Source organism: Heterodontus francisci, chromosome 17 (genome assembly GCF_036365525.1).
Source record: "Heterodontus francisci isolate sHetFra1 chromosome 17, sHetFra1.hap1, whole genome shotgun sequence".
NCBI classification, from domain to species: Eukaryota; Metazoa; Chordata; class Chondrichthyes; order Heterodontiformes; family Heterodontidae; genus Heterodontus; species Heterodontus francisci.
Window position 1 is genome coordinate 84,014,080 of NC_090387.1, and position 23,356 is coordinate 84,037,435.

Here is a 23,356-nt window from a genome sequence, read left to right on the forward strand (position 1 = left end):
AATGCCTTCTAAAAAGAGATCAGGACCAAGCAGCTTTAAACATCTGTCTCTTAAAATCAGCAAAAGCTGCCAATCAAGCACTGCTTGAACAAACTCTACAAGATGCTTATACTTGAATTAAGTAGCTTATTGCCCAAGCACCCACATCCCGAAAAAGAAATCAGTCTTCCGCCAAAAATAGGAGTTGCATTTATATAGCACCTTTCACAACCTCAGGACATCCCAAAGCCCTTTATATCCCTAAATGAAGTACCACAAACAGCAATATGATAATGACTAGATAATCTGTTTTTTTGTGTGACGTTGATTGAGGGATGAATATTGGCCATGAAACTACGGATAACCCCCCAGCTCTTTTTTTATGTCCACCTGCGAGGGTTGTCTGGGCTTCAGTTTAATGTCTCATCCTAAAGACACCATCTCCGACTGTGCAGCACTCCTTCAGTACTGCATTTGAGTGTCAGTTTTGATCTTTGTGCTCAAGTGGGAATGCACAGCCTTCTGACTCAAAGTCAAGAGTGCTACCAATTGAGCCATGTCTGACATTTAAACCAATTAATTCTGTCAAGTTTAGCTGGGGCATGATTTCTGTGGGTGAAGCTGGCTTTTAACCCCTTAGGTAACAGAATTAAACAGGCAAGTGCAAAGCAAAATGCTTGAAATGCTTCTCAGGTGAATCATATAGGATGTCATATATGACATCTTTTCCTTCACATGGCCCCCAACTTTCTCACCTGTCCTCTCCTAAAAGTGCATTCTGTAGCAAAAGACAGCCTGTGTTACCTTCTGTAAGTAATTTTTGCAAAATAAATTAATATATGTAGTATAATATATAAATTTAATACTATAGCAACAACGTTGCTTCCAACACCTCAGTATCATTATCATATAAATATTGTGATTCAGAAAGCACATTGACTTCAAAAGAAAAGTCTGACCCAGAGGAAACATAATTCTATTCCAGCACTTCAGGGATTACCACTGAGGTTCCGAAGAAGGGTCACTGACCCGAAACGTTAACTCTGCTTCTCTTTCCACAGATGCTGCCAGACCTGCTGAGTGAATCCAGCATTTCTTGTTTTTGTTTCAGATTTCCAGCATCCGCAGTATTTTGCTTTTATTTTAGGATTTTTTTTAATTCATTCATGGGATGTGGGCGTCACTGGCCAGGCCAGCATTTATTGCCCAACCCTAATTGCCCCTGAGAAGGTGGTGGTGAGCTGCCTTCTTGAACTGCTGCAGTCCCTGTGAGGTGGGTACACCCACAGTGCTGTAAGGAAGGGAGTTCCAGGATTTTGACCCAGCAACAGTGAAGGAACAGCGATATAGTTCCAAGTCAGGATGCTGTGTGACTTGGAGGGGAACAAGCAGGTGGTGATGTTCTCATGCATTTGCTGCCCTTGTCCTTCTAGTTGGTAGAGGTCGTGGGTTTGGAAGGTGCTGTATAAGGAGCCTTGGTGCGTTGCTGCAGTGCATCTTGTAAAAATTCCTCGAGAAAATCAAGAAGGTTTCAAAGTAAATTCTTACAACAATCAGACTTAAATGCATGCCATCCTCTAACCTCACTCTTTTCTTGTTTGTGTGCCTGTGTGAACTGAACTGGAGTAGCCTTATAAATTACATGGCTATGAGAGCAGGTCAGAGGCTAGGAATCCTGAGGCGAGTAACTCACCTCCTGACTCCCCAAAGCCTGTCCACCATCTACAAGGCACAAGTCAGGGGTGTGATGGAATACTCTCCACTTGCCTGGATGGGTGCAGCTCCAACAACACTCAAGAAGCTCAACACCATCCAGGACAAAGCAACCCGCTTGATTGGCACCCCATCTACAAACATTCACTCCCTCCACCACCGACGCACAGTGGCAGCAGTGTGTACCGAATTTTTAACAGCATTGCAGGCCTGATACTCCTTGTCTTGGTTCACTGAAGTGTTGCAGATTCCTTTGTTTAAGACTCAGCCAAAGTCAGTGGACAATCTTGTTAAAATTTCTCAGATGTGGATTTTTCAGATCACATTTGGAGTCTCTGCCTCGGCGGTTTAAAGATGTACAGGCAGGATCTTAGTCTTGGCTGGAATGGATGTCTCAGCTTCCTCACAGGTTGCTTTTTCTCTCTCTGAGAAATCTATTTTTTAAAGAGAAACCTTTATCAGGCTGGGTTTTGGTCAGGTGACCATTGATGCTCTCCTGTGGTGTGACTTTTCAATGTCTTCGAACATGGGCCATTGTTACACATGGGGTTGGAATATGGTTTAACTTGATAAAATGGTGTTATTTCCCACCTATTATCTTGGCTTTGCATCTGTCTGCAAAGGTCTTTGCTGACCCAATTCTTGAAGGTAGGAGCCATTTAGCATTGAATGGTCTGTTTAACATTTTAATGTGTCTTCCCCAGAACTAGTCCAGATGTGATGATGAGTTTGGTCTCCAACAGTCATGGTGTACATTGGCAGTATAGAAGGGTCACTTGACCTCTTCCTCAATCTTGTCTGCAGCAATATATGTCCATTTTTTGGAGTTTAATTCACTCGTTAATTTTTACAGTTCATAATTGCTGCAGTTCACTTTAGTTCATAACTGTTCCTTTCGTAAGCATAACAGCTAAGTTAGTGGACCTCAGACAAAGGTAGCAGTTGTGTGCTACAACTGTTTCATATTCAGGATCATAAATGTATAGGATCATTTTATATGAAATCTTTTTTAAAGATACTGTTTAGCAGAACTGCAGTTCATTCTTCAAAAGTCAGGAAAAAAACATTTCAGACAAGCTGTGCTCCTGAACATAACTCTGCATTTTATGTTGTGTCATTTCCCATCCGATGCCAGCTTACTCCTAGGACTGACCACATGCAGTTTAATGACCTACATAGAATGCAGAATTACAGCAGGGGTGAGAACCCTAAACAAACCCAGCTCGTGATGAAGCTTGGTCTTTTCAGTTCAGCTGACAAGATATGGAATGTAAAAAGATTCACGCTGAGTGGAAATGTTTAGGCTTGAGTTAAATTGACCCAAGAGAAACTGCACTCTGCGTAGAGGCAAAGGCTAGATATGGAAAAGTTTTAAATCTCCTTGTGCTGCCCCTAGTTATAGTGTGTGCGCTTTTATTCATATTCATATTCACTTGACAGACGTGCTTCATCTTTATAGTAAGTCTGCAGCTTAGCTTATATTAATCCACCCTGTTACGACTAGAGTTCACAACTTCAGTCGGTGTATTCCTGACAATTGCATCATATGACTTTCCACCTCAACCTGCCCCACTCCTGCCATTAATCTATCCTCCAGGCACACTGCCTTCCCAATACCAATTGGACAGGGAACAAACTCTTTGTGACCCAATTGAAATAATCTTGACTGTTAGTGAAAGTCTTTTTCTCCCATTGCCAATATTTTTATTAATTAGAAAACTCTTTGGCCTCCTTGTCTCGAGAGACAATGGGTAAGCGCCTGGAGGTGGTCAGTGGTGTGTGGAGCAGCGCCTGTAACAAATTAGAGTGTTCAGAACAACTGAAAAACACAATTTTATTTAATGCCCTTTAATTTTTCTCCTTGGTTGCTTGCAGCGGTGTTCTGAAGATTTAATGCTGAATTCTTGGAGATTCCAGAACATGCCCTCTTATCATGCTTTCAATCTTCAACTTTGCTTATGGTTCCAACTTTTGCTCTGGGTATAGTTCTTTGGGCAGTGATCTCTAGTACTTCATCAATGTGACGCTGGCGCCTATTCAACCACAAAGGGGATGGAATCCAAATCTGATTCTGTCCTCACAGCATATGCACACATATATATTCCGAGGGTAAAAGGAAAGTGATGAGTTGAAATCCTGGATGATACCTGTGTTGAGGCCAATTGTAGCCCTATAACTGCTGGACTGGAAGGGACCAGCTAACTCAGTGCTGATTGGCAATTGATCTTTGGGGCTGTATGGTTCAGCAATTCACTAAATAAACTCACATCAGGGGAGTCCAGAATACTATTTTATTCATCAAAGTTTTCAGGCACAATTCATGTGAAAGGGTGATGTTCTTACATCCAGTTATCAGTTTCAATAGTTGCAGTAGTGAGAAACAAAGTACAGTAAAATGTACACAAATGCAACAAATTTGTGTGATGCATGTAACAAATCAATGTCACCTGTATGGTATACATTATGTCCTGGATTGTCCAGAACAATCCAGTACAGAGCAGCATCTGTAACACATTACTTTTAAATGCGTTTCTGCAATTGCCAGTGGGAATGGAACTTAACTATACCACTGAGTTGTTTGCATACCTTTAGATCTGTGTTGTCCAATATGTTTGCCATGAGCCACATGTGGCTAATTGGAAATCCAGATGTGGTGAATTCCATTTATGATTAGTAAATAAAATTTGAGTAACAAACAGCATCATTGGGCATATGAATTCAGTCTTATTTTGTGCATCTCTTAGTAAAATGGTAAGACGAAAAGTATTGTGTGTGTTTTGATTATTGTGAGCACTTAACTTCCTTGGTTACTGAATGACAGTAGATGTTAAGTAAATAAAAACATGAAGTACATTTACTTGTATTGTATGAGTGTATATAAGGCATTTTCTACTAAAATTAGTGCATGTGGTTAAAATATTGTCATTCACACCTGTGGCTAGTTAACAATTTCTTTGCTTAACACTGCTCTGGGTGATATTTTTTAACAAATTATCTAACTGGAAAAACATCTGTTTTTGTCTTTAATCACACATACCCATTCTTGTATGCCTAAAAATATAATTTGAAAAGAATTCCCATGTTGTGACTGTGTACCTGTTGGGACTTTGTGTTTTTTTGTAAGTGTGCACCTCACCAAGCAGTGCTCATTGGCTGTCCAGAAGGCAATGCATAAGTAAGCTCAATAATGATAAGCCACAGTCACCAGATGTGTCCCCTGTAATCTTACTGATGTGCAATTTCACCCGGATGTACAAATCCTCGGTTTTCATATTATAATCTGTGTAAGGCACTGAACATGCCCTCCAATCTAAATATGGAATATTCAGTGAATGCTCAGGAGTGATTACAAGGCAGTAATCTCATCAAGGATTTTCAGGCCAGGTCATAATCTGTGAGTATGCATGGCTGAGCAGTTTGTACCTATCACCTAAAGCTTGAGATGAAATTGCTCTTGTTGATGGGGGTTATTTAACAACAAATAGACATGTCCAATCTAGGCTAGCTTCACTGTGATTTAAATTTTGTTTGGGTCGCAGTTGCTATCATGGCATACATTGGCCAAAGTGCTTTAAATTATTTGTAATATTTGGATATATGTTTTCAGTTTGGTGAGTTACGTATTTGATAACGATGCCTTGGCAGGGAGCATTTTGTACACTTCTGGTTGTTGGTGTCAGCAAAATCAACCATATGTGAAACTTAAATTAAGCTTGCTGTTGGACAAATTTCTAAAAAGTTACCCAATTTGCAGTATATTGCTATGCAATAGAAATTGTTCACTAGCCAAATGTGAATATGACAACATTTTAACCACATACACTAATTTTAGTAGAAAATGCCTTACATACACTCATACAAGTAACTGTACTTCATGTTTTTATTTGCTTAACATCTACCACCATTCAGTAACAAAGGAAGTTAGGTGCTCACAACAGTCAAAACACAAACGCTACTTTTCAAGTTGCCATTTTACCAAGAAATGCACAAAAATATGATTGAATTCATATACTTAATTCCTCAGTGTGAGTTCAACCCTGCTCTATGCTCTATTCATTGCTGTTATGTGGCCCGCAGCTGCCTTGTCTTGGAAAAGCAAAATTCATGTTTTTCAATGCTCTAACAGCTCTAGAAGCTGGGAAAGGAATTGATTGATTAATTAGCTGCTGGATTCACACAGACAATGGCAGGGGGAGGATATAAAATTATTAGTTGCAGAGGAACATTGATAAAGAGATCAGCAGGTTCTTACCAGTTATTGATAGAGGAAACATTATGTGATGTCTTAGTACCTCAGGAACCAGAGCTCCACTTACTAAGCCAGTGGCCAAAGGGTGGCATCAGCAAACACTGGCATGCTGACCAGGCACCTAAAGTGATGATTCCACATGCAATGGTTGGCATTTATGTGGTTATGTATACTTTCTTGAAAGAGGATAGCTCCTGGTAGTTGTTTAGAAAAATGAGCTGTCTTTATGGAAAATAAAGGGAGAAAATTGTATGGGTAGTTTTATTGAGGTATCACAGTTTTACCTTAAAAAAAAACAGACAGCTAAGAGAGAAACCTGAGAAAGAGAGAAGCAAGATCTAGCAGCTTGTGCACCAGCAATCCAGAAAGGCATGTGCCCTGCTGCAGAATACTACATATACCTTATACAGCAGTGAATTAGAAGTGACCCACCATCCTCAACTGAACCTTCAGTCAAGGGAGAAGTCTACAATCATCTCAGGCCTGCACCCATCAAGAACTTGATTTACGAGAGAATTCAACTGGTTTATCATGACCTCCTCCCCCCGCCCCCCTCCTCCACCCCCCACCCATTAAAAGTCACCTTCCTTTTTTTTCCTTCTCTGTCTGTCTCTTCTGTCCGTAGGAATACTGTAATTTAATTTTTTTTTCCTTTTTTTAAAAAAAAGGAAAATCCTGATGGCGTATTTCTCCACTCCCTCAGTTTGTGAGTCCTGACTTTTAAAGGACCGCATCAACACTGTTGTTAAAGTTAAAACAAAGAAGTAGGTTTTATTAACACACACTCTTAAACTCGGGAGGGGGTTAACTTCACAACGCACTCTCAAAAACATACAAGGAAAGGTAAAGGCATCAAAAGGGCAAGGATATTTACCAAGTAGAAAAATAGCTTAATTACAAACTGACAGGTGTTCCAGTTGAAACTAGAGTCTGTTTCTTTTTACTAACATAAAGTCCAAAGCTGGATTGAACAACTGAAAATGCCAAGTGGAGTATGAGTCGTAGGAAACTTCTTCCCTTACACTTTCTTCTTCTTCCACTTTCGGAGATAAGCTGAGGCAGCTTAGTTTCTGATTTCAATCCTTTTTGATGAAGAGAGAAACTGGCAGAGAGCAGAGAGATTTTCTTGCTGCTTTGCAGACTGTGGCTTCTTTCCTTTTTCTTGCAGGCAGGCCCCAGAGATCGCCAGGTGCGCACCATCCAGGCAGCTGCTTCCCTGTACGAGCTGTTCCCTCCAACTGAAACTACTTCAAAACCAGACAGGCTAAAAAGGGTGGCTTCTAGGTCATGTGACTGGATTCCTTCAAGTAGCTGTCCCACTCTGTTGGCGAAGTGATCTCCCTCCTCCCTCTTAACAGAAGTAAAATAACTTAATATGCAGTGTATAACGGCAGTTGACAATAATGGTTCTCATCCATTCATGACAGTGTGTATAGTCTACTGCTGAACATTCAAAGTCATAGAGTCATTTACAGTATAGAAGGAGGCCATTCATCCCATTGAGTCCATGCCGGTCTCCGTGGAGCAATCCAGTCAGTCCCACTCCCCCGCTCAATTCCTGTAGCCCTGCAAGTTTATTTCCTTCCAGTGACCATCCAATTTCCTTTTGAAATAGTTGATTGTCTCTGCTTCCAACACCCTTGTGTGTAGCGGGTACCAGAACATTACCACTCGCTGTGTCAATAAAGTTCTTCCTCACATTTCCCTTGCATCTCTTGCCCAAAACCTTAAATCTGTGTCCCCTAGTCTTTGTAACATCAGTTAATGGGAATAGTTTTTTTTTAACCATGCGCCTGTCTTAAACTCGTTTTTCAGGTTTTTGCTTTTGGACAGAGCTATTCATTATTCTGTCATTAACACTCTGTCTGGACTCATGTTTTGACTTTTAATACAACTATTAGCACTCCCTTTGCCTTTGTTCTGTGACATTTTTGTCATATAATCTCTCCTGTCCGCTGTCCCATAACACACCTTCCCTTTTGTTCTTCTTCCCCCTTCCCTCTTTTCACTTGCTTAAAGCCAACTACATTTCTAACCGTTGCCAGTTCTGTTGAAAGGTCACAGACCTGAAATGTAACTCAGTTTCTCTTTCCACAGATGCTGCCAGACCTGCTGACTATTTCCAGCACTTTCTATTTTTATTACAGTTTTTCCTTGTCTAACTTATCTAAGCCTATCATAGTCTTATACAGCTCTATCAAATCTGCCCTCAATCTCCTTTGCTCCAAGGAAAACAACCCCAGCTTTTCCAAACTAACCTTGTAACTAAAATTTCCCATCCGTGGAACCATTCTGGGAAATCTCCTCCGCACCCTCTCAAGGACCCTCACATCTTTCCTTAAGTGTGGTGACCAGAACTGGACGCAATACTCTAGTTGGGGCCTAACCAGAGCTTTATACCGGTTCAGTATAATTTCCCTGCTTTCGTACTCTATGCCTCTGTTTATAAAGTCCAAAATCCCATATGCTTTGCTAACCACTCTCTCACTGTGTCCTGCCACCTTCAAAGATCGATGCACATGCACCACCAGGTCCCTCTGTCCCTGCACACTCTTTAGAACTGCACCATTTAGTCTATAGTTCTTCACCCTATCCCTTCTGCCACAATTTTGAATTATCCAATGATTTTCAGTTATCGAGTAATCTGAATTAAGTAATGTAAATTACACAGCAATGTGAGAAGTTATTGCAAAAAAACTGGATTTCACATCAATTGAACTAAGCAAGTTTTGAATTAAGAGGCGTGAATTGTATATACAGAGTTTTTTGTTTTAACGATGGCATAGCGGGGTGGGAGCACATACTTAACTAAACAACAGTACATAAAAACAGAAAGTGCTGGAAATACTCAGCGGGTCTGGCAGCATCTGTGGAGAGAGAAACAGAGTTAATGTTTCAGGTCTATGACCTTTCATCAGAACTGGCAAAAGTTAGAAATATAATAAGCTTTGAGCAAATGTAAGGGGGTTTGGGGGGGTGGGGGGTGGGGAAGAAGAACAAAAGGTGTGTGATAGGACAGAGGGCAGGAGAGATTAACAACAAAGATGTCACAGAACCAAAGGGAGCACTAATAGCTGTACTGATAGACAAAGCATGAGTCCAGATAGAGTATTGGCAGAATAATGAATAATTCTGTCCAAAAGCAAAAACATGAAAAACAAGTTTAAGACAGGCTATGGTTAAAAATAAAATGAAATAAAATAAATAATAATTTACAAAAAAGTAAAATGGCAGTCATGCTCTGAAATTGTTGAACTCAATGTTGAGTCCAGAAGGCAGTAGAGTTGCTAATTGGAAGATGAGGTGCTGTTCCTTGCTGTTGAGCTTCATTAGAACACTGTAGCAGGCCAAGGACAGAAATGTGGGCATGAGAGGAAGGTTAGACAATTGACACGACAAAGATGCAGCCAGTATGATGGGTTGATGTGTGTCTATTTTAACGCAAGAAGTGTCAGGAATAAGGGTGATGAACTTAGAGCATGGATCAGTACTTGGAGCTACGATGATGTGGCCATTACGGAGACGTGGATATCACAGGGACAGGAATGGATGTTGGATGTTCCGGGGTTTAGATGTTTCAAAAGGAATAGGGAGGGAGGTAAAAGAGGTGGGGGAGTGGCATTGCTAATCAATGATAGTATCACAGCTGCAGAAAGGGAGGTCGTCGAGGAGGGTTTGTCTACTGAGTCATTATGGGTGGAAGTCAGAAACAGGAAAGGAGCAGTCACTTTGTTGGGAGTTTTCTATAGACCCCCCAATAGCAACAGAGACATGGAGGAACAGATTGGGAGGCAGATTTTGGAAAGGTGCAGAAGTAACAGGGTTGTTGTCATGGGTGACTTCAACTTCCCTAATATTGATTTGGAACCTCCTTAGTGCAAATAGTTTGGATGGAGCAGTTTTAGTCAGGTGTGTCCAGGAAGGTTTCCTGACTCAATATGGAGATAGGCCGACGAGAGGGGAGGCTATGTTGGACTTGGTGCTTGGCAACGAACCAGGCCAGGTGGCAGATCTCTCAGTGGGAGAGCATTTCGGTGATAGTGATCACAACTCCCTGACCTTTACTATAGTCATGGAGAGGGACAGGAGCAGACGGGATGGGAAAATATTTAATTGGGGGAGGGGGAATTACAATGCTATTAGGCAGGAACTTGGGAGCATTAATTGGGAACAGATGTTCTCAGGGAAATGCAAGACAGAAATGTGGAGGTTGTTTAGGGAGCACTTGCTGCGACTGCTGGATAGGTTTCTCCCGATGAGGCAAGGAAGGGATGGTAGGGTGAAGGAACCTTGGATGACAAGAGATGTGGAACAGCTAGTCAAGAGGAAGAAGGAAGCTAACTTAAGGTTGAGGAAGCAAGGATCAGACAGGGCTCTAGAGGGTTACAAGGTAGCCAGGAAGGAACTGAAGAATGGACTTAGGAGAGCTAGAAGGGGACATGAAAAAGTCTTGGCGGGTAGGATTATGGAAAATCCCAAGGCGTTCTACACTTATGTGAGGAACAAGAGAATGGCCAGAGTGAGGGTAGGGCCGATCAGGGATAGTGGAGGGAACTTGTGCCTGGAGTCGGTGGAGGTAGGGGAGGTCCTAAATGAATACTTTGCTTCAGTATTCACTAGTGAGAGGGACCTGGTCGTTTGTGAGGACAACGTGGAACAGGCTGATATGCTCGAACAGGTTGAGGTTAAGAGGGAGGATGTGCTGGAAATTTTGAATGATATGAGGACAGATAAGTCCCCGGGGCCAGACGGGATATACCCAAGGATATTACGGGAAGCGAGGGAAGAGATTGCTGCGCCTTTGGCGATGATCTTTGCGTCCTCACTGTCCACTGGAGTAGTACCGGATGATTGGAGGGTGGCAAATGTCATTCCCTTGTTCAAGAAAGGGAATAGGGATAACCCTGGGAATTATAGACCAGTCAGTCTTACGTCGGTAGTGGGCAAATTATTGGAGAGGATTCTGAGAGACAGGATTTATGATTATTTGGAAAAGCATGGTTTGATTAGAGACGGTCAGCATGGCTTTGTGAGGGGCAAGTCATGCCTCACAAGCCTTATTGAATTCTTTGAAGATGTGACAAAACACATTGATGAAAGAAGAGCAGTGGATGTGGTGTATATGGATTTTAGAAAGGCGTTTGATAAGGTTCCCCATGGTAGGCTCATTCAGAAAGTAAGGAGGCATGGGATACAGGGAAAGTTGGCTATCTGGATACAAAATTGGCTGGCCCATAGAAGACAGAGGGTGGTAGTAGATGGAAAGTATTCAGCATGGAGCTCAGTGACCAGTGGTGTTCTGCAGGGATCTGTTCTGGGACCTCTGCTCTTTGTGATTTTTATAAATGACTTGGATGAGGAAGTGGAAGGCAGGGTTAGCAAGTTTGCCGATGACACAAAGATTGCTGGAGTTGTGGATAGTATGGAAGGCAGTTGTAGGTTGCAACGGGACATTGACAGGATGCAGAGCTGGGCTGAGAAGTAGCAGATGGAGTTCAACCTGGAAAAGTGTGAAGTGATTCATTTTGGAAGGTCGAATTTGAATGCAGAATACAGGCTTAAAGACAAGATTCTTGGTAGTGTGGAGGAACAGAGGGATCTTGGGGTCCATGTCCATAGATCGCTCAAAGTTGCCACCCAAGTTGATAGGGTTGTTAAGAAGGCGTATGGTGTGTTGGCTTTCATTAACAGAGGGATTGAGTTTAAGAGCCGCGAGGTTATGCTGCAGCTCTCTAAGGCCCTGGTTCGACCACACTTGGAATATTGTGTTCAGTTCTGGTCGCCTCATTATAGGAAGGATGTGGAAGCTTTAGAGAGGGTGCAGAGGAGATTTACCAGGATGCTGCCTGGACTGGAGGGCATGTCTTACGAAGAAAGATTGAGGGAGCTAGGGCTTTTCTCATTGGAGCGAAGAAGGATGAGAGGTGACTTGATAGAGGGGTACAAGATGATGAGAGGCATAGATAGAGTGGATAGCCAGAGACTTTTTCCCAGGGCAGAAAGGGCTATCACCAGGGGGCATAATTTTAAGGTGATTGGAGGAAGGTTTCGGGGAGATGTCAGAGGTAGGTTCTTTACACAGAGAGTGGTGGGTGCGTGGAATGCGCTGCCAGCGGTGGTAGTAGAAGCAGATACATTAGGGGCATTTAAGCGACTCTTGGATAGGTACATGGATGATAGTAGAATGAAGGGTAGGTCGGTAGTTTGATCTTAGAGTAGGTTAAAGGTTCGGCACAACATCGTGGGCCGAAGGGCCTGTACTGTGCTGTACTGTTCTATGTTCTATGTTTCTATGAGAGCAGAGTGGTGAATTAAAATGACAGGTGACCGGAATCTTGGGGATATACTTGCGGACTCAGTGGAGATGTTCCACAAAGCAGTCACCCAATCTACATTTGGTCTCCCCAGTGTAGAGGAGACCACATTGTGAGCAGCGAAAACAGTATACTAAATTGAAAGAAATACAAGTAAATCGCTTCTTCACCTGGAAGGAGTGTTTGGGGCCTTGGATGGTGAGGAGAGAGGAGGTAAAAAAGCAGGTGTTATGACTGACCGCTCCTGTCAAAGCCCCCAATCAAAATATATGATTCTGATTGTGGTGGGAGCGACGCATCGTTAATTCAATCCCGTCGCTCCACAGATGGGCTAACAGATCATTTAAAACTTCCCAAATTTAAGAAAGACCCAGCCAAATTGGACCATCTATTAACCCCCTAATGAGGCTAACCAAACCAGGTGTCTTTAAATCAATAAATTAACTCTTTAATTAGAAGACCTAAATTCTTAAACACTATGAAGATATAAACAACATTTAAGATGGAAAAATTAGAGTCCTTGCAAATTTACAGTCCAGTGTTGCTCGAAGTCCTCACAGGACGTTGCTTGAATTCCTCACAGAATGTTGCTTTCCTTCTCCAGTGAATTTCAACAATTAATGACTTGCAAACACTTTCAACAGAATTAGTCTGACTTTAGAGTTTTTGAGGGATAAAAGATTGTCACAGTCTAATTTCCCTTTCTTCAATTTTACCAGAGTTCTCTGTTTTGGCTTGACTTTTTTTTAGAATTTTGCGAGATAATAATTAAACAGACTAAAATCCTTTTCCTTCAGTTTAAATTGTTGAGAGCTCTTTTTCAGGTATGCTAAGCACAGCTGTGTCCTGTGTTTTCTGTGTCTGTGTGTCTGTTAGAACAAATTGTCTTACGAACTGCCAGTTCAAAACTGAATTGTAACAAATGTATCACATCAGGCTCACTCCCAGTGGTTATAACTATGGTAACGAGAATGCACCCTTTGAATCGCAGTCTCCAAATGGCTGTTTCTAACGGCAACCGAAAATGCACCTTTCCATAACTCCTGAGGCTTGCTGGCTCTTAAAACAATACTGATCCCTTGCAAGCCTTAAAGGCAAAATTCCCGAAAAACCTACAGGACCATGACACAGGTGTTACACCTCCTGTGATTGCATGGAAAGGTGCCGTGGGAAGGGGACGAGGTGTCGGCAGTAATGGAGGAGAGGACCAGGGTGTCACAGAGGGAACGATTCCTTCAGAATGCTGACAGGGGAGGGGTGGGGAAGATGCATTTGGTGGTGGCATCTTGCTAAAGGTGGCAGAAATGGATGATCCTCTGGATGTGGAGGCTGGTTGGTGGAAAGTGAGGACAAGGGGAACCCTGTCGCGGTTCTGAGAAGAAAGGAAAGGGGTGAGGGCAGAAGTGCGGGAAATGGGTCGGACACGGTTGAGGGCCCTGTCGAGGGGGGAATCCTCAATTGAGGAAAAAGGAAGACATGTCAGAAGTGCTGTTGTAGAAGGTTGCATCATCAGAACAGATGAATTGGGGCCGGAGAAACTGGGAGAATGGAATGGAGTCCTTACAGGAGGCAGGGTGTGAAGAAGTGTAGTCAAGGTAGCTGTGGGAGTTGGTAGGCTTATAATGAATATTAGTAGACAGCCTATCCCCAGAGAAGTCAAGAAAGGGAAGGGAAGTGTTGGAGATGGACCATGTGAAGGTGAGAGAAGGGTGGAAATTGGAAGAAAATTTGCTGAAGTTTTCCCGTTCAGAGCGGGAGCAGGAAACGGCACCAATACAGTCATCAATGTACTGGATAAAGATTTGGGGGAGGGGGCCTGAGTAGGACTGGAACAAGGAAGGTTCGACATACCCCACAAAAAGACAGACTAGAACCCATGCGGGTACCCATAGCAACACTTTTAATTTGGAGGAAGTAATTTGAGGAGTGTGAAATATTAGATACGATAAGTATAATGAGAGAGGAAGTACTAGAGGGTCTGGCATCCTTGAAAGTGGATTAATTGCCAGGGCCGGATGGATTGCATCCCAGGTTGTTAAAGGAAGCCAGGGAGGAAATAACAGATTCAAATCCTCACTAGATACAAGAAAGGTACCAGGCGATTGGAGGTCTGCGAACATTGTACCATTGTTCAAAAAGGGTGTGAGGTAATAGGCCAAATAATTATCAGCCGGTCAGTCTGACCTCGGTGGTGGGTAAATTATTAGAATCAATTCTGAGAGACAGGATAAACTGCCACCCAGAAAGGCACGGATTAATCAGGAATAGTCAGCATGGATTTGTTAGGGAAAGGTCATGTTTTACTAACTTAATTGAGTGTTTTGAGGAAGTAACAAGGAGGATTGATGAGGGTTGTGCATTGGATGTGGTCTACATAGATTTTAGTAAGGAATTTGCCAAGGTCCCGCATGGCAGACTGGTCAGTAAAATGAAAGCCCATGGGATACAGGGGAATGTGACAGGTTGGATCTGGAATTGGCTCAGGGACCGGAAACAAAGGGTAGTAGTCGATGGCTGTTTTTGCAAATGGAAAACTGTTTCCAGTGGAGTTCCACAGGGCTCAGTGTTGTGTCCTTTGCTGTTTGTGGTATATATTCATGATTTGGACTTAAATGTGGGAGGCATGGTTGGAAAATTTGCTGATGACACAAAAATTGGCCATGTAGTTGAGAGTGAAGAGGATAGCTGTAGACTCCAGAAAGATACCAATAGTTTGGTTGAGTGGGCAGGAAAGTGGCAAATGGAATTAATTTAGATAAGTGTGAGGTAATGCATTTGAGGAGGGCAAATAAAACGAGGGAATGCAAAATAAATGGGAGGATATTGAGAGGGGTAGAAGAAGTGAGAGACCTTGGAGTGCATGTCCATAGGTCCCCGAAGATGACAGGACGGATAGATAGAGTGGTGAAGAAGGCATATGGAATGCTTTCCTTTATTGGCCAAGGTATAGAATACAAAAGCAGGGATGTAATGCTGGTACTGTAGTTGAGGCCACAGCTGGAGTATTGCATTCAGAAATTTCTGCTCACCACATTACAGAAAGGACATAATTGCTCTGGAGAGAGTACAGAGGAGATTTACAAGAATGCTGCCAGGGCTTGAAAGTTGCAGCTCTGATGAAAGATTGGATCGGCTATGGTTGTTTTCCCGAGAACAGAGAGGCTGAGGGGTGACTTAATTGAGGTGTACAAAATTATAAGGGGCCTAGATAGAATAGACAGGAAGGACCTGTTTCCCCTAGTGGAGAGGTCAATTACTGGGGGCATAGATTTAAGGTGATTGGTAGAGGTATTAGAGGGAACATGAGGAAAACCTTTTTCACCCAGAGGGTGGTGGGTGTCTGGAATTCACTGCCAGGAATGGTGGTGGAGGCAGAAACCCTCAATTCTTTTAAAAGGTACCTGAACATGCACCTGAAGTGCTGCAAGCTGCAAGGCTATGGACCAGGTGCTGGAAGGTGGGATTAGATTGGGCGGCAAGATTGTTTGGCCAGAATGGACATGACGGGTTGAGTGGCCTCCTTCTGTGACGTAATTTCTCTATGGTTCTATGGAGTTGAAGGAGAAGTTGTTCAATGTGGGAACAAATTCAGCCAGGCGGAGGAAGGTTGTGGTGAATGGGGCCTGGTTGGGCCTCTGAAGCAGGAAGAAGTGGAAGAGCCCTAAGGCCGTCCTGGTAGGGGCTGGAGGTATAGAGAGATTGGACGTCCATAGTGAAGAGAAGGAGTTAGGGCCTGGAAACTGTTGAAATGACGTAGGGCGTCAGAAGAGTCACTGTTGTAGGTGGGAAGAGTTTGGACCAGCGGAGAAAAAGTAGAGTCAGGATAAGAAGAAATAAGTTAAGGGGGGCAGGAATAGGCTGAAACGATGGGTCTACCAGGACAGTCCTGTTTGTGGATTTTGGGAAGGAGGTAGAAGCGGGCAGTCTGGGTTTGCGGGACTATGAGGTGAGAAGCTGTGGAGGGAAGACCAGGGTATACCTGCTTGTGGCTTTTTTCAGAGCAGTGTTGGTGGAGAACTGTGAATTGTCCCACGATGTAGATGCAGTGAAAGCTCTTAAGTCAAGCTTGTAATTTCAAATGTTCCTGGATATTAACTTTGTTTTTAACAAAATACAATTTACATCTGCATAGCAACTTTAATGTAAAAAATAGTCCCAAGACGTCTCACAAAGGGGTAGTCAGACAAAATATTTGCTGAGCCAGGGACCACGATATTGGGACGCATGTCTAAAAGCTTGGTAAAAGAGGTGGGTTTTAAGGAAAGCCTTAACAAGAGAAGAGGAGGATGGTATGGTGGAGACATTTAAAGGGAATTCCAGATTGTAGGGCCTACACAGCTGAAGGCATGGCTGCCAATTATAGCGAAAGGGACTGGGATAATGCACTTTTAAAACAGATTATAGATCATTTGAGGATTTCTATTATCATTGAGTGATTGAAAACCCTTCATTTGAGGCTGGGATAGACAGATTTCTGGTCTCTCAGGGAATCAAGGGGTATGGCGAACGGGCGTGAAAGTGGAGTTGAATCCTGAGATCAGCCATGATTGTTTTGAATGGTGGAGCAGGCTCGATGGGCCATATGGTCTACTCCTGCTCCTATTTCTTGTGTTGTGTCAACATGAAGAGCCTGTAGTTGCACGATCAGCAATGGTTTAAATTGAACTGAGCTGTCAGTGTCATTGCCGATAGATTACATGGTTTTATCCTGTCAAATAAGATGTGTTTTTTCCCCTCTATTGTTCCTGGTAAATGACCGGCGAACATAGGGGCACAATGGTGTCAACCTATAGAGTCAGAAGGTTATGGGTTCAAGTCCCACTTTGGGGACTTGAGTATATAATCTAGGCTGTACTTTCAGAGGTGCCATTTTTCAAATGATACAATAAACTGAGACACAGCTGGACTTGTATGATCCCATAGTACGATTCCTAAAAGAATAGGGGAGTTGTCCTGGTGTCCTGGCCAACATTTAATCCTCAACCAACATTATTAAAACAGATTATCTGGTCATTTATTTCATTGTTCTTTGTGAGACCTTGCTGTGTGCAAATTGATTTCTACATTGCAACAATGACTACCCTTTAAAAATATTTTATTAGCTGTAAATAACTTTGGGACATCCTGAAGTCATGAGAGATGCTATATAAAGGCTCTTTCTTTCTTACTTACTATTTGGGGCCTTACCAAGAATCCAGCTGTCATTCTGAGTGACAAACGCTACCTGCTTGAAAGCAAAACTGTTTTTGCATTCCTGTGACACGCAAAAGAAATAGAGATATTAAACTAGGTTTTCCGACTGGTGTTAATGGCTCCATTTATTTTTAAGGATTTCAGTTTCCACTAAACTAAAGCCAATTGAAAAAAGTAGGCTTGTGACCTCTGGCATAGGAGTTAGCCGTTGTGATAATGGAGCTCAGTTGAAGCAGAAGGTCTGAGCCAGCTACAAAACTTATCCCTCTTGTTTTTGTCATTTCTAGTATTCATCCAGCAGACTCCAGAGTCCAAAGTTTGGTAAGTCCCATTCAAATTATTCTTTCTGTTACCTTCTATATACCTTAATAATGTTTCACTGCAGAAATAATGCTGTCAAACCAATAAAGTGCGCTACATCACCCCCACCCCAGAATTTCCCCTCCCGTCTTAATAGTGCCAGAGTACAGTTCCATGAGCATGAGCAGCTCTCCAGTACTGGTGGCCATGCTTCATCTCAAACAGTGGAGGAAGTTGCAGTCAAGCCAGACCCTATGCTCCACTCCCTTGGCTCTGCACACTGACACTTTGTAGGACGGGTTACTGGAGAGTGATTGGGAGTGAGAGCACTGCCTGACTTTTCAGTTGCAGGAGTCTGGAATGGAGAGACCATTTGGAGAACTCTAACTATTGCAGGAAAGACCAGAAAGGACCAGGAATGACCCAACAGCACAGGCAACAAGATCTGTGAATCAAGTTTGTGCTGATCAGCTGTACTGAAGCTGGCAGTGAACTGAATTTTGACAGAGTTCTGGAAGAATAATATAACATGCATATTGAGCTTTGTTTTTCATGATCCAGTAAATGATTGTGATATCTGGATGGATTTTACTGGGAATGCCATCCTGCCATTCTGACTGACTTCTTTGTCTTCATTGTTGCCCTGTAATTGCTTTTGTCCTGTTATGAATTAAGGAAGGTATAAACTAGAAAGAATCATAGAATGGTTGCAGTATGGAAGGAGACCATTCGGCTTGTCGTGTGCATGTCGGCTCTCTGCAAGAACATTTCAACTAGTCCCACTCCCCTCCCTTTCCCCGTAGCCCTGAAAATATTTTCTCTTTAGGTGTTTATGCAAGTCCCTTTTGAAAGCCATGATTGAATCTGCCTCCACTAGACTCTCAGGCAATGCATCCCAGATCCTAACCACTTGCTGCACAAAAAGGCTTTTCCTCATATTGCCATTGGTTCTTTTGCCAATCACCTTAACTCGGTGGCCTCTGGTTCTCAACCCTTCCACAATGGGACCAGTTTCTCTCTACCTCCTCTAGCTAGACCTCTCATGATTTTGAACACCTCTATCAAATCTCCTCTGAAGCTTCTCTTCTCAAAGGAAAACAACTCCAATTTCTCCAGTCAATCCAGAGAACTGAAGTCCCTCATCCCTGAAACCATTCTCATAAATCTTTTCTGCACCCTCTCTCAAGTCTTCACATCCTGCGGTGCCCAGAATTAGACACGATACTCCAGTTGAGGCTGAACCAATGTTTTATCAAGATTCATCATAACTTCTTTGCTTTTGTACTCTATGCCTCTGCTTATAAAGCCCAGGATCCTGTATACCTTTTCAACCACTTTCTCAACCTGCCCTGCTACTTTCAATGATTTGTGCATATATGCCCCCAGGTCTCTCTATTGCTGCATCCCTTTTAGCACTGTACCCTTGGGCCAGCCAGTTTCACCTCGGTGGTGAGAAAGCTTTTAGAAATGACAATCCAGGATAAAATTAACAGTCACTTGGGCAGGTGTGGATTAATTAAGGAAAGCCAGCACGGATTTGTTAAAGGCAAAGTTTGTTTAACTAACTTGCTTGAATGTTTTGATAAAGTAACAGAGAGGATTGATGAGGGCAATGCAGTTGATCTAGTTTACATGGATTTCCAAAAGATGTTTGATAAATTGCCACATAATAGGCTTGCCAGCAAAGTTGAAGCCAAAGGTCCACTGAAGCAGGGATACAAAGTTGGCTGACAGGTAACAGAGAGTATTGGTGAATAGTTGTGTTTCTGATTGGGGGATGATATGCAGTGTGGTTCCCAGGGGTCGCTGTTAGGACCTTTGTTTTTCTTGATCTATATTGAACTGAAGAGATGAGATGAGAGTGACAGCCCTTGACATCAAGGCAGCATTTGACCGAGTATGGCATCAGGGCAAAACTGGAGTCAATGGAAATCAGGGGGAAAACTCTCCGCTGGTTGGAGTCATACCTAGCACAAAGGAAGACGATTGTGGTTGTTGGAGGTCAATCATCTCAATCCCAGGACATCACTGCAGGAGTTCCTCAGGATAGTGTCCTAGGCCCAACCATATTCAGCTGCTTCATCAATGACCTTCCCTCCCGTCATAAGGTCAGGAATGGGATGTTCGCTGATGATTGCACAATGTTCAGCACCATTCGTGACTCCTCAGAAACTGAAGCAGCCCGTGTCCATATGCAGCAAGATCTGGACAACAACCAGGCTTGGGCTAAGTGGCAAGTAACATTCGCGCCACACAAGTGCCAGGCAATGACCATCTCAAACAAGAGAGAATCTCACCATCTCCCCTTGACGTTCAATGGCATTACCATCGCTGAAGTCCTACTATCAACCTCCTGGGGGTTATCATTGACCAAAAGCTAAACTGGACCAGCCACATAAATGCTGTCGCTACAAGAGCAGGTCAGAGGCTAGGAATTCTGTGGCAAGTAACCCACTTCCTGACTCTCCAATATCTGTCCACCCTCTGCAAGGCATAAGTCAGGAGTGTGATGGAATATTCTCCATTTGCCTGGATGGGTGCAGATCCAACAACATTCAAGAAGCTCGACACTATCCAGGACAAAGCAGCCCACTTGATTGGCACCCATCCACCACCTTCAACATTCACTCCATCCACCACCGACACACAGTGACAGCAGTGTGTACCATCTGTAAGATGCACTGCAGCAACTCATCAAGGCTCCTTCGACAGCACCTTCCAAACCCACAACCTCTACCACCTAGAAGGACAAGGGGAGCAGATGCATGAGAACACCACCACCTGAAAGCTTCCCTCCAAGCCACACAGTTCTGACTTGGAACTGTATCGCCGTTCCTTCACTGTTGCTGGGTCAAAATCCTGGAACTCCCTTCCTAACAGTACTGCGTATGTACCTACACCCCAAGGACTGCAGCGATTCAAGAAGGCAGCTCACCACCACCTTCTGATGGGCAATTAGGGATGGGCAATAAATGCTGGCCTACCAAACGACGCCCACATCCCATGAGCGCACAAAAAAAAAATTGTTCTCACCACTCTGAAACTGGCCCTTTCCAATTAAATATTGTTTACTGTAGATTGCTGCTTTTCCATATTTAATCTAAACCTTATGAGACTATGATCACTGTTCCCTAAGTATTCCCCGACTGACAATTAATCCGCTTGATCCACCTCATTTCACAGAATCAGATCCAACAGTGCCTCCTTCCTCATTGGGCCGAACACATATTGATCAAGAAAATTCTCCTGAGCACACTTCAGAAACTCTTCCTCCTCTCTACTCTTTACACTAATGTTAGTGCCTAATATGTTCTGTTAATGGATGTTAACTACCTAGTAGTTGAAGGTAATAGGGTGAACAGGTGAAAGTGAAGATTGGAGACTAAGATTTGTTTTCAGGCAGAAGATTAGAATTGGAGTTTTTTTGAGAAGGCTGTAATTGGAGTATTTTTTGAAAAAAAGATGACTTAAACAAGGTGTAAGATGTCAGAAAATGATTTTCCACTGCTGTTTTGTGAAGCCCAACCTTACGATCAATGGAAGAATGAGGTTGATCTATGGACACCGGTTAAGTCTTCACCTAAAAAGAAGCAAGAAATAGCCCTTGCACTTTCACTTCCTGACAGAAGCAATATTGGGGCAAAGTGTTCTCGGAGCTAGAGGATCATTGTTTGGACAATGAGGAAGGTTTGGACAATCTCTTAAAATTTATGGATAAAATTGACGTGATAGATGACTTATTGAATGTGTATTTCCACGGTATATAGAGAGGACTGGTTAAGGTATTACATGGATTCTTTTAAGTAAGGAAGACCGAAGTAAGGTCAAAGAATATGACAGTTCTAACTGTTTCAGGTTTGGGGATGACAACACGTTAAAATCACTAAAAAGAGTGGTAATTCTGTGTAAAATAGCAGGGGTAAACCATTTTATTAGTATGGATGTAGTATCCAGTAACCTTTGCTGTTAAGTAAACCATCGATGAAATTGGATATGGAACACGATGGGAAATCTGTAGCTTTGCAGTTTACAGAGTCGGGACATTATTGTATTCCTTAAGCGAGACCTAACATCTCTAAGCAGGATGTTAAAGAGGTATTAATGGCATCTGAGGGTAGGGATTTAAAGGAGAAAAGGCAAATTATTTCAATACGACATGGATAGTTTTCACATCCATCTTGTCATAGGTTGAAGATTCTGTTAAAAGATGCAGGGGTAATAGATGATGACTACACTAAACTTATCGAGGATATCAATGCAAAATGTGATATCTGTAAAAAAAATACAGGAGGACGTCATCGCGACCCATAGTGAGTCTTCTATTAGTAATGGACTTTAATGAAACTATAGCAATGGATTTGAAGGTATGGGATAAAGACAAAAACATTTTTGTTCTACACTTTATAGACATAGCGACTAGATTCAATCTGTCAACAGTAATTTATAGTAAAGATAAACAAGTAATAGTAGACAAGATAATGGAAAGGTGGATAGAACGGAACTGAAGATGATCATGGTCAAAGAAAAAGGTTACAAACACGTGAAAGGAAGTCTGGTCGTAGGAGGGACAGGTTGAGTAGTAGCAATCCAGAAAGGGATAGGAAATCTAGTAGAGGGCGTGGTTTCACAAGAGCAAGGACCAGAGAGCAGGCAAGGAGCGCCACAGGAAGTAGGAGCCCTTACGATAGAGAAGCTCTAGTGGCTACTAACAAGTTAGATGGTAAGTTGGTAAAGGATGCAAAACAAAAAGAGCTTGACAGTTGGAGAGAGTTTGCCATATACATGGAGGTGCCAGATAGAGGACAACCAGCATTGTCCCATAGATTGATCTGTACAGAGAAAGCACTTCCTGATGGTATGTATAAAGCTACGGCCAGACTTGTAGCTCGGGGATTTGAGGAATGACTAGGCAACCAGGAAGTTAGAGTAGACTCCCCAACAGCAGGAAAAGCAAGTTTGAGGATTTTCCTCGCCCTTTTAGCGACACATTCATGGGAATGTAAATCCATTGACATCAAAGCAGCATTTTTGCAAGGGGAGAAATTTCAAAGGGAAGTATTTTTAAAGCCACCAAAAGAAGTTGGAGATATAGAGGGGATATTATGAATCTAAACAAATGTGTTTATGGGATAAATGATGTATCCAGGGTGTGGTATTTTTCAGTTAGGTCCGTCCTCACTAAAAACTGGTTGTATTCAACTAAAAGCAGATCCGGCAATGTTTTATTGGTACTATGAAGAAAAACAAGCAGACTTTTTCTTGATGCACGTAGACGATTTTTTGTGGGGAGGTTCTGCGGCATTTGAGAAATTTGTGGTAGATAAAGTTCTACAGGAATTTAAAATTGGAAGTCAGGCTTCTGGAGCTTTTAAATATATAGGGTTAAATATTAGGCAGACTAAGTTGGGAGTAACCCTAAATCAACAGTCTTACCTAGAGAATGTTAATAGGATCCCAATTAATCGGACCAGATCCTCACAAAAGGAAGACTCTGCAACCAAGGAAGAAGCAGACCAGTTAAGGAGCTTAATCGGGCAATTCAACAGGTTGTGCACAAACTAGGCCGGTTGCTTGCTATGATGTATTAGAGTTGAGCACCATGCTGAAA

The 23,356-nt window shown here is 42.6% G+C and overlaps 1 protein-coding gene across 19 annotated transcripts in view; it reads left to right on the forward strand.

Moving 5' to 3' along the window:
* The window catches only part of st3gal2 (ST3 beta-galactoside alpha-2,3-sialyltransferase 2), a 448,231-nt gene that overhangs the window by 187,054 nt on the left and 237,821 nt on the right, over positions 1-23,356 (forward strand). For 14 of the 19 annotated variants that reach the window (XM_068049788.1, XM_068049785.1, XM_068049787.1 and 11 more), the window contains one exon: positions 17,736-17,769. The exons of 1 other annotated variant lie outside the window; for it this stretch is intronic. The gene's annotated coding sequence lies outside the window, so the exon portion shown is untranslated. Of the gene's footprint in view, positions 1-17,735; positions 17,770-20,931; positions 21,043-21,415; positions 21,436-23,356 lie in introns of those variants that run through there. 4 more of the 19 variants (XM_068049795.1, XM_068049799.1, XM_068049796.1 and 1 more) reach the window with 2 other exon arrangements.